At 40.4% G+C, this 9,353-nt stretch overlaps 1 long non-coding RNA gene across 1 annotated transcript; it reads right to left on the reverse strand.

Annotated features, from left to right (window-relative positions):
• Positions 1–82: 82 nt before the first annotated feature.
• Positions 83–7,207, reverse strand: LOC111825708. Its single transcript, XR_002828912.1, has 2 exons — positions 7,147–7,207; positions 83–504 (listed from the first exon to the last, which is right to left on the reverse strand). It is a non-coding gene; the product is annotated as an uncharacterized LOC111825708 (long non-coding RNA).
• Between the last annotated feature and the right edge of the window lie 2,146 nt (positions 7,208–9,353).

Here is a 9,353-nt window from a genome sequence, read left to right on the forward strand (position 1 = left end):
ATATATATATATATATATATATACATATCCCCCCCCCCCCCCCCACTGGGGACCTCTTACTAGAAACTAAAGGAACAGGGGGTTAAGACCCAGGCAGTTGTTTTTTCAAAGAGCTGACAACAGGGGAAAGAAACATGTAAAATGATTATTGACAATCTGACATAGGACTCAAAAGAGAAACTGCATAAGATACATAAGAAATGATTAACCCTACTAGGCACAGATGTTATAAGTAAAAGGTAGGAGGTGGATTTTGAAAGATAACTAGAAATTTTCCAAAGGCACATGAATAAAAAAGGGTTCAAAGACATGGAGTGATTAAACAGCATATTCCATTGTAACCATCAGGTATATACTGAATATTTAATTTTCCTGTCATAAAAATGGAACAGTACTTAAGATCACAAAAGCAAAGAATCATAGGAATGGATGTTTCTTCAAAGTCATCTAGATCAGTTGTTCTCAAGTGTAGTCCTTGGATCAGCAGCAGCATAATCCTGAGTCCTAGAAGAAATGCAAATTTGCAGGCTCCATCCAAGATCCACTAAATCAGAAACTCTGGGGTGGGGGTCCAGCAACCAGAGTTTAACAAGTCCAGGTTATTCTTATGCAAGCTAAAGTTTGAGAACCACAGATTTAGACCTAGGGTTTTCAGCACTATTGACATTTGGGGGCAGATAATTCTTCAGTTTGGAAGAGTGTCTCGTGCATTATAGAATGTTTAGCAGCATCCCTGGCCTCTACCCACTACATGCCAGTAGCACCCCTCAGTTGTAAGGGCCAAAAATGTCCCTAGATAGTGCCTAAATATCCCCTGAGAACAGAAATTATCCACATTTGTAAAAACAACTGATCTCAAGGATCAGCAAACTTTCCTGTTAGGAGCAGGGTAAACATTTTAAGCTTTGTAGGCAATACAATCAACTACTAAATTCTGCTATTACAGGCAAAAGACACATGTAAACAAGACAATATGTAAACGAATATGCATAACTATCTTCCAATAAGGCTTTATTGACAAAAACAGGTGGTGGTTTGGCCCTCAAGATATAGTTTGCTGACCCCTAATCTAGATCAATTACCTAAATTATAAAGTCCTCAACCCCAATGCTGCCAAGTGATTGTTCAGACTCTATCTGAATACGTGATCTAGTCCAGTCTTCTGTTTTGGGGTAGATACAACTCTAGACAGACCTCATTTACAGATTGAACAACTGAAATCCAGAAAGAATAAATGACTTTCTCAGAGAACCACACCAAAACAAAAAACTAGAAAAAAACTAGAGCTCCAATCTGCCTAAGTACAATGCTTCCTATGGAGGTGTGATCGGATAATGTTTATGGTATTATATATAGCCATTTAACAACCTGTGAGGAATCCAAATGTTCTAGTACTTTGCAGTTACTAAAACCTAGAAAGAAAAGTACTGGTTTCACCTCTTTGCCAACTGAGCTACCCAGCCAGGGCTTATATGTAAGTTTTATCATTTGGAGAAATTTCTAAATGGTGGGTCTTGTTTTCCTCTAAAACTCCAAGCTACTTGACAAATTAAGCTAGAAAATAACACTCCTATAGTATACCTGGGAAAAAATACTTGTTTCAAACCAACCCATGTCCTTGGACAAGTCACTTCCTTTTGCTGGGTCTCAACTTCCACAAAAGGAAAATGAGAAGCTGGCAATAAATGATCTCTGGAGTCACCTGCAGAGAATAAGTATGTACCTTAAAGTTATCAAAAATGAAAATAACAGCTTAAATGTACTGAGCCCGGCCGGCATGGCTCAGTATTTGAGCGTAGACCTATATGAACCAGGGTGTCACAGTTCGTTCCCAATCAGGGCACATGCCTGCATTATGGGCTAGATCCCCAGCGTGAGAAATGCAGGAGGCAGCCGATGAATGATTCTCTATCATCAGTGATGTTTTTTGGTCTCTCTCCCTCTCTCTTCCTCTCTGAAATCAATAAGAATATACTTAAAATAAATAGATAAATAAATAAAATAAAATATACTGAATACTTTCTATGTCAGACACCTGTTCTAATTACTTTACATGAATCAACTCAATTTTCATATGGGGAAACTGAGGCAAAGAGGTGTGAAGTGATTGGTCAAAGATCACAAGATGAATGAGTGCCAGAGCTGTGATTGAAATCCAAGTGAACTAACCTCAAAGTCCATGTTCTCAACAACTTACTACTAAATTTTATTCTACATGCCAAAACTTTTATTTTCCCAATGACCGACAACCCAAACACTAAAACAACATGATTTGTCCCTCTAATAAATAAAGAGGATAGTGACGAAACGAAAGAAAGCATGGTAAACAAGACTACTTTCGGCCATTAATACTCAATATTCTGCACAAGGTAACCTCCCAGTAAATATACTGTATATGATGTTCCATTAATACCTAGTTTGGTCCCTAATGCACAATATCACAAAAGATATCTATTGATCCAAACAGATACTATTTCTACTCGCATAGTTTGGCATTGTCTTCTGTAGAACATATCTCTTTATGTCAAGCTAAAAAAAAAAAGAGGGATTTGCAGCTTCATTTAGAAGACAAAATATTATGAAGGGCAGAAACTACTTACAAGTGAGTTACCAGTAGTGTCATGGAGAAGTCCATGTTTCAAAGAGGAGTTGATAGGCACATGGAAACTTAAAAGTCCCATGGTGATAATCCAATATATGAAAATGTATAAAGTAATTTAGGCAGCAAAGGTATTTCTAGCTGGAAAGACCAGGAGGAGAAAACAAAGGCACAATTGTGTTGACCAGAAAACATAACTGAAAGTAACATAAAAATCAATGCTATATTAGAAAATAAAGGGACTCCTAATCTGTGACCACTGGAACGAGGTTCAAAAAGAATACTTTTTAGCAAGCAGGTAAGTTTTTATTCCTGAAAAAGTCTGAAAGAAAATACTACTAATGAGAGTTGTGTTTTTTTCTGCATTTCAGTAGTGTTATGATCTATCTTTATATTATCAGTAATACAGAAACATAAATAGAAAAATATATGAGACCAACATATGAGACTAATCTAAATGGCTACACCGCTTTTTGTTCACACGGAAAAATTATGTTTAAAAGTATTATCTTAGACCACCATCCACCCCCATCTACCACTACCACCACCACCACTCCACCACACCACCACCAACATTAATAATAAAATAAAATTAAATTAAATTAAATTTAAAAAGTTAAAGAATTCAATTACAAAAAGAACAAGATTTGGAACTTTCACCTAAATGTATCTCTTTGTTATAAAAGACATTAAGAAAAAAACCTCATGATTCATCAATGCCTGCCTGTTTCCTAAACCCAGGAAATTCCTTTACACCCCCCTCCTGGCTCTAGCTAGCCAAAACTGTAGGTGTACTACTCTATTCATTCCTTTACCAGCAACATACTATGCTAACACTACATATTTACATTTAAAGCTGATTTGTGTTAGACTATTCCAAATTCTAAACTCACTTGCTCAGAGTTGAATTTACAAATAATTGATTTAACAGAATGCTGTCACACTCTCCATTCAAAATTCTGGTGGTGCAGACACTATGAAAAACAGTTCCTCAAATAAAAATAAAAAATAAAAATACCATATGATCCAGTAATTCCACTTCTGGGTATATACCCAAAAGAATTTAAAGCAGGGACTGGAATAGGCACCATGTTCCTAGCAGCACTAATGATTCACAATAGCCAAAACATGGGAAATTAGCAGGTAAATGCATAAACAAAATGTGGTATATACATACAGTATAATATTATTCAGCCTTAAAAAAGAAATCCTGACACATGCTACAACATGGATGAACATTGGAGACATTATGCTAACTGAAATAAACCAGTCACAAAAGGACAAATACTATATGATTCCACTTATATGAGTTACCTAAAGTATTCACATTTATAGAGACAGAATAGTAAAATGGTGGTTGCCAGGGGCTGAAGAGAAGAAAGAATGGGTATTGTTTAATGGGTACAGAGTTACAGTTTTGCAAGATAAAAATGGGTACTGTTTAATGGGTACAGAGTTACAGTTTTGCAAGATAAAAATAGTCCTAGAAATGGATGGTGGTAATGGTTCCACAAAGTGAATTAATTTATATCACTGAAAAGAACATTTAAAAATGGTTAAGAAGGCAAATTTTATGTTATGTGTATTTCACCACAATTTAAATTTTGTTTTAATTGGGAGCTGTTTTTATTTGGGGGAATAATCTTTGAAAGGACAACTTAGAATATATATTTGCTTTGTAATGAGTTTGCTCATCTACAAAGTCCCAAACTAAGTCTCAGCTCTCATCTTCCATCCACTATTTACCTAGGTTATTGAGGTTGTTAAAGACAATACAAAAATCCTCCTCAAAAGCTTTTCCATACTTAGACATTGAATTTATAAGAACTATTATCCAGCAAGAATCAAAATATAAAACTTACTTTTAAAATCTAATCACATTTAAAATTCATGTCCTTATCTACAAAGGCAAAACTGAGCTCTCAAAACATTTTAATTTTCACAATCATATGAAGTAAATAGAATATAATTTTACTATGTTCACTTTTGAGCGGGAAACTGATCTGCCCAGTTATAGAAGAAATCAACATCCAAGTATCCATATTCCAAGTCCTGAACTGCAATCTTTAACACAAATTACTGTACCTGATTTTGGATAACTGGATAAATGCTAATTTTTAAAGTTAATCCTATAAAAATCTTAAATAATAGTTAAAGTATAGAAAGAATAGTCAATTTTAAAACTAAATCCACAAGAGCAGGTTTACCTGGAATCATCATTTGGAAGAGGAATACAAGGCTCCTAAACACACAAAAAAGCCTAATGTGTGTACGATGTGTATAGTTTTCTAAGTAACTTTTTATTAAACTATCAATAATGTTTTCTTACCTATTTAATAATATGAAATTAGCTCTCACCATTTAGCAAACAATTGTTCACTGCAGATGCATAAGCTTTATTCCATTTTGTAAATACGTAATTGTTCACAACATTGCCATTGGGTTGAAAAGAATAATTGATTAGAATATAGTATTAATATGATAAAAATGCTTGTCCCAAATGCTTGTCAGAAAATCTTACTTTACCTCTAAGTACAAGAATCCTAAATTTCCTATCCTTGGCCCATCAATATAAGGTTCACAATAAGCATAATAATTGCCACAAGTAAGAACAGAGCAAGCAAACAAAACAAAAAAGAAATTAAAAAGATTAAAAAAATAAAGAGAGAGCAAGTAGTTACAAGTTATTAGAGGAAGTAAAAAGTTTGGTGAAATCAAAACAAAGTTATAATTACCTTAAAGCTTTTAATAAGGTAAACTACACTTATTGTTGCTGTCTAAAGCCATTCCTACCAGAATAAAACAATTTTATAATAGGATAAAAATGCCCCTAGAGCCCTAACCGGTTTGGCTCAGTGGATAGAGCGTCGGCCTGCGGACTGAAGGGTCCCAGGTTTGATTCCAGTCAAGGGCATGTACCTTGGTTGTGGGCACATCCCCAGTGGGGGGTGTGCAGGAGGCAGCTGATCAATGTTTCTCTCTCATCGATGTTTCTAACTCTCTATCCCTCTCCCTTCCTCTCTGTAAAAAAACCAATAAAATATATATTTTTAAAAATGCCGCTAGAAAAATACAGAGTTATTTTTCAAACAACCACATTCCACATTAGAAAAACGACTAAATTGGAGAATTAAAAAAAGATGAAAAGATTTACCCAGGCAAAAAAAAAAAAAACCTCAGGCCAATCCCGAGCCTACAAAACACCAACATCTTGTGGCTAACTTTTAATTCCAAAACACTTATTTCTGCGTTTGGAAGATTCAGTATAATCAAATGCAGATAGATGCATATTTCTAATATAATCAGATACCAGTGGGTAATCAAAAGAGCAAACTCTAGAAATGGCCCTCAGAATATTAAGTTGTGCGAGAGGGAGAGAAAAAAGGAACTTAGAAAAAAAATCAAAGAGGGAGAAGAAAAGCCCTACAAAATCTCAGTAAGGAAAAATATACCCTGCATTGCCAATGTTAGGCCATGTGCAATGGTGACAGTGTTGAAGAAAGAGGGGAAAGCATGCCTGTACATAACAACAGCTTCTAAATTAATGCCAAAAGGAATGGTTAAAAAGATCTCACTACGGTATTTTTGCCAAACATCAAAAGGCAAAGATGGTGGTATTGGTTCCACAAGTCTTTCATAATGCATACAGCACTACTTTCAAAAGACCTCCCTAAGATATACCAGTGTCACTACATTTGAGCTCAGGAAGGGGATAACCCTTGCATATCCTTTATTTTATTTTTTTAATAACTCTTTGTTGTTGAAAGTATTACATATGTCCTCCTTTCCCCCCCCCCCCTCACTGATCCCCACACCGGTCCCCCACCCCACCCCCCACCCCCCATATCCCTTAAATTATTCCTGGAGAAAGGACACCAACCAAGCAATTCAAATCTGAAGGAAAGGGGAATCTGCAAATACGAACTGGTAATTTAAGTTTGTGCATTCACTGCAAAGAGACTGTGGTAAACAGAGTCTACTTGCCTCCTCCTTGTCTTCCTACCCTCCAAAGATTCCAATTAGGCATCAAGGTCTAAAATGTTTGCTGCTTCTTGAAGCCGACCGGGATGCCCCAATACCCTCACCACCTGCTCCTCGCCACTTTTTTACTCTCTCCTAAATACAACACACCCACAGCACCGCACGGTCCACACCCACACTGCATACAACATGCTCCTCGTGGAACAACCCAAACTCCTGGCCCAGCACACCCCACACTTAAATCTCCACGCTTCATGCTCCCCAGTTCTACACATCAATACAGGAAACACGGCACAGCCCACACACATAACCCAACGACCGTAACACCCTGTCACCCTGCAAATCCCACTCAAGCCAGCTGTCCATGAACCATCTCACACACGGCCAACAGATCATCTGAATGACACCCTCCCCCCTGGCTCCCCACACTCACACACCACGTCCCACAGAAAGCCCCAAACCACTGCAATGCTCACACACACACACACACGAGGAAGAGGCCACCCGCTGGCACCGGGAACCCACGAGGTTGGAGGTGGCAGGGGGACAAGGGCCAGACGCTTCACCTGAAAATCCGCCAGAATCATCTCCCGGTCCATGTTTGACGCCATAGCGGCCGCCGAGTTCGCGGCTCCGGGAGCGAGCGCGCCCTGGGAAGAAGACGGCGCTCCTGTGGCCGTCGCGCCGCCGCCGCCGCGCCGGGCGCGAGGGGCGGGCGGACGAACGGCGGGCGGGCCCGGCGGGCTGGCGGGCGGGGCAGCGCGGGAGGCTATGAGCTCATGCACTTCGGTAACCTTCAGGAGCCGGGCCGCCCGCCTGCGCCCCCGCGGAGCCCGCGCCGCAGACGCCCGCACAGGGAGGCTCGCCGGGATGCGCGTCCGGTCTTCCTGTGTCCGGCCAGGATGAGGTCAGGTGGCCACAAGACGCACCCAGCTCCCTTCAGTCGCGGTGAGACCGGCGGAGGGGGCGGGGAAACGAGCGAACAAGCAGGCGGGCGAACACCCCGGCCACGGCGGCCTCCGCCTCCGCCTCCTCCTCTTCCGTCGCCGCCGCCGCCTCCGCCCCTGGTTGGCCAGCACCGCGGCTGTCGCACATTTTGCCTGTCATCGAGGTCGCAAAGCGCCGCTTTGCGGCTGCCACGTGACTGCCCTTCTGTCAAGCCCTGGGAGCGCGGCTACCGGGCCAGGATCCGCAGCCGGCAGGCGGGGACGCCGGCCTGCCATTGCGGGAGTCCCGCAACTGGTTATTCCGGTTCGGGATCCAGCAAAGGCCTCGCGGTCCCACCTCCCCGCGGCTGGGGCGGGGATCCGGTTCTGTGCTTTCCGGGGTTAGATAGTCACGCACAGATGCATCCAGCCTCATAAACCAACTCGGCGCCCTCTGACAGCCCGTCTCACAATCTGCATTTCTTAAATGTATTTTCTCTCACAAAGTTTCACCAAAATACAACTTCATATACCGTCTATTACGCTCAACCTCACTACCCAAGTCAGTTTACACACTGTCACTCTTACTCCCAATTCCCCTGACGCCTGCATCCTGAAACTCTCAGTAGCAGGGAGATAACCAGACTGCCATGGTAGTAGACGGGGGCGGGGGAGACATGGAAGCTGAGTGATGTGAGAATATCGGCCCCAAGAAAAAGATGAGCATTTTCTTGTCAGTTATGAGAAATGAAAACCTTTTTGTTATTTTTTTAAATCAGAGACAAACATCTTACAAATGGGGAAAACTTGAGTCCAACTTTAAATGTAGTGGGTCTATTTAAATTACTTTCAGAAGTGAAGAAATTACCAATTACTAAAAGTTTTAACTTGATGGTCGGAGATTGACAGGCTTTGAGTGAAGAAGAGCCAAAGACTATGTACAGTGAAGTGTGACCATTTGTATGTAATGTCATCCTGGTTGGAGGAAGAGTGACTAGAATATGTTCAACTTTGACTTGGGAAAATATCACCTTCTGAACTGTCATAGAGCATTTACTTGCCTTGAAAAGTATGTAAAATCCTGAAAGTGTGAAGTAAGATTGCTGATTTTGTGCTGTAGAGTTAAAAACACTAGTGAAATCACCATATAAAGTCAAGGCCTGGGTCTTTGTATTCCTTGAACCATAAAGAAGAGCACCAGGGTGTTTTAAAGACCTAGGTTTAGTCTCTGTGTTCTATGTGATAATCTGTATTTAGACCAGAATTAATTAGATAAGGAATAGAACCCTCCACAGTCACATGAATTGATGTGTTTGTCTAATTGCCATCCCTAAGGACATAATTTCGAAATATACCACAATTTAAGTGTGGCAATTCATTTGTCCCATTCATATGTCACTCCCAGCACAAGGCAGATCAATAACTGTCTCTAGTTACAGGATTAGAATTAATGCAGCCCTGAAAAGTTGAAGTTTTTCTCTGTGATCACAGAGCAGGGAAAGCCCATTCAAATCCAGTTCTGTGCCCCTTCTCCATCCTCTCTCTCCATCTGGAAATTAAAACAATGTAATGGTAAGAATAACCTAGAGTCTAGGTTATAACCTAATGTCTAGGTCAGCCGTGGGCAAACTACGGCCCGCGGGCCGGATCCGGCCCGTTTGAAATGAATAAAACTAAAAAAAAAAAAAAAGACAGTACCCTTTTATGTAATGATGTTTACTTTGAATTTATATTAGTCACACAAACACTCCATCCATGCTTTTGTTCCGGCCCTCCAGTCCAGTTTAAGAACCCATTGTGGCCCTCAAGTCAAAAAGTTTGCCCACCCCTGGTCTAGGTCCTAGACA

This window comes from Myotis lucifugus, unplaced genomic scaffold (genome assembly GCF_000147115.1).
Source record: "Myotis lucifugus unplaced genomic scaffold, Myoluc2.0 scaffold_37, whole genome shotgun sequence".
NCBI classification, from domain to species: Eukaryota; Metazoa; Chordata; class Mammalia; order Chiroptera; family Vespertilionidae; genus Myotis; species Myotis lucifugus.